The 2,889-nt window shown below is 36.5% G+C and overlaps 1 non-coding gene across 1 annotated transcript; it reads left to right on the forward strand.

Moving 5' to 3' along the window:
• The first annotated feature begins 455 nt into the window (after positions 1-455).
• On the forward strand, positions 456-517 carry LOC126955838 (U7 small nuclear RNA). Its single transcript, XR_007726125.1, has one exon. It is a non-coding gene; the product is annotated as a U7 small nuclear RNA (small nuclear RNA).
• The last annotated feature ends 2,372 nt before the right edge of the window (positions 518-2,889 follow it).

Consider the following 2,889-nt stretch of genomic DNA (forward strand, 5'->3'; position numbering starts at 1 on the left):
AGGTGTTAAACCATGAGAATAATACGTTTGTAGCTGCAACCAGTGGGGGCTATGAGAAGGGTTTAAAAGCCTGTCATATTTCACAAGACTCAACTTGCTACACAAGACATAAGAGATTTGTTTACAGATTTCAATGGGAATTTCTCCATAAGTCTGGTGAAACATGTAGTGTGTAGTTACACGGCAGCCCTAAATGTCAGGTGAGAGAAAATTTAATTATAACAGATGGCATTAACTATATAAAATTCAGGGGCTCTAGTTTATATATGAGTAAGCATGGAAGAATTGAGTGTTTGCCTGTATTGCCCCAGAACATGACTAGACTGTGTGAGATTATTGTAACTGGTTTCTAATCTAGGGATAGGTTAGCGATTTAGAAGGTTATAGGTAATGACACCTTCTCAGTAGTTAACTAATAATATTCCTTCTGAATGCTTTTCATAATGGATGTCCCTAAATGTTACAGCTCTTGTAGAATTTTTCTAGTAGATTTTCTGGTTTTTATTGGGAAACCACACCCACTTCCCAACCAACTCCCCGAAAAAAAAAAAAAAAAAGAAAAAAAGAAAACAGGAAAAGAAAAAGGTATCCCTAGATAACACTGGTTTTTCATCTTTTTTTTTCTACTAAGCTAAATAGTTACTAACCTGAGTTTGTTCGTTATTGGCCCCACCATTCATCCCAGACCATTAACCATATTTGGGTTCATGTTGACTAGCCTAATACCACCATTGTGAATAGAAAATAAGTAATATAAGGAGAAAAGAGAAAAAAATATTTTCTAAAAGTCTACAGGTTTTAAATCCAAATTTCTGAAAATTTGCAATAAGTTTTATTTTTAAGCAATTAAAGTAATACATGCTTACTATAGACAAACTGGAAGCTAATTTAAAAAATTAAAAGAATATAAAAATCACACATAACTCCACCATCCAAAATAGATACTCTAATATTTTAGTATATTTCCTTCTGCTTAATTTTAATAATTTTACAAGGTCAAAATTACATAGGTTATAATGTTATGTTATTTAAAATTGTGACACATAAGCCAAACATTTTATGAATATAACTTATAATTAAAAGCTATTATTTTATTCTATGAATAGACTGTAATTTTCCAAATCATATTCCTTTATGGAGGATACTAATTTTTTTTCAGATTACTTTTAGTATTATCGCGTTATCAGAACATCAGGGAAAAATATTATTTTTTATTAATTTGCAAGGAGGAGTGAGAATATAATACGATTTTAGACACACAAAAAGAATGACTCATGTTTGAACAAAACATTTAAAAAGTCCTTTGGTTTAAAAACTAAGGCAGGTCCAGAGCAAAGTTTAGAATGGGATGTCAAAATTAAGGAATCTAAACAGCTCTGCAAAATAAAGTGAAAATACATTTCCTCTAAAGGAAAGGGTTTTGAAATAAAAAATGATTTGGAGCAGCTCTCTGGGTCCTCAGAGAAAAGTGTTGAGGCTGGAGGAAGGAATCCAGGAGGGCTAAGTTGCTAGGACCCAAGGAAGAAAGGACAGGAAAGGAGGCTTTGAAAGAAGAGACCAGGGCCCAGCAACATGGCTGCTGTGCAGAGCCCAAGGAGAGACTCAGCCAGGGAACAACTCCTGGATGGCCAACAAACTCTAACAGCATGGATGTGGCCCGTGCATGTTTAAGTAATTTTCTATTTTGCATTGTAAATCTTTCCACCACTCTAAATTCTAAATGCTGGAGAAATGACGGAAAAGGCATAAAAAGGAACCAGCAAAGCTTACATGACATACAAAGGCAGAGATGAGATGTCATAGGGATTAAAGAAAGGCCTGCTACAGGGCTTCAGAGCAAGTTATAGCAGAGACAAGGTAGTATAAGTATCTCTTGTCCCCACCTAATTCCCCTATTTAGGCATTTTGAAAAGTCACTGGGACTCTCTGCAGTTAATGTGGGTGAGAGCTTGGCTTATTTAACTAGCATATTAAAACTATCTGGGTAATCCCAGATAGTTGAAGGACCTGGCGATCTTTGGGTTACATGAAAATCAACATATTGGCTTTTTTATTCTGTATCTGGTATTTTTTCTTATGATATATTCTAAAAAGAGAAATGACCAATTCAAGAGCTACATTGTTAAGATTCTTACAGCATATTACCAAGCTACTTTCTTGCTTACACCAATTTATAATCCCACAGTCACTGGACAAGAATGCCTAAAGATACTGAATATTTTAACTAAAATATGAAAGAATGATGTTGTTGCCAATGACATCAAGATGGGTCTAGAGATTTTCTAGGTGTTTACACTCTCATTTAAGACTGACAAGTTGGGCCGGGCGTGGTGGCTGAAGCCTGTAATCCCAGCACTTTGGGAGGCCCAGACGGGTGGATCACGAGGTCAGGAGATCGAGACCATCCAGGTTAACACGGTGAAACCCCGTCTCTACTAAAAAAAATACAAAAAACTAGCTGGGCGAGGTGGCGGGCGCCTGTAGTCCCAGCTACTCGGGAAGCTGAGGCAGGAGAATGGCGTGAACCCAGGAGGTGGAGCTTGCAGTGAGCTGAGATCAGCCACTGCACTCCAGCCTGGGCGACAGAGCGAGATTCCATCTCAAAAAAAAAAAAAAAAAAGACTGACAAGTTGCTAAATCAGACATTAATAAGATGTGATTCTTTCTTCATTGAAGGCCTCAGTATCTCATGAAAGAGTGAAATATCCATCACCTTAAATTAATAATGATGAGAAAAAAGGTCTGTTTTTAACCAAAATTGGCCAGTGATGCTTTTAGCTTACCCACAGTTCACACCTCTGGTTTTACTTTAAAAGTGAGTAAAGAAAATGTAAATTGTGATTCTTGATTTTTGCAATTCACTACAGTATGTCTTCTCCTTCCCCAGGC

The sequence above is a fragment of the Macaca thibetana genome, chromosome 5 (genome assembly GCF_024542745.1).
Source record: "Macaca thibetana thibetana isolate TM-01 chromosome 5, ASM2454274v1, whole genome shotgun sequence".
NCBI classification, from domain to species: domain Eukaryota; kingdom Metazoa; phylum Chordata; class Mammalia; order Primates; family Cercopithecidae; genus Macaca; species Macaca thibetana.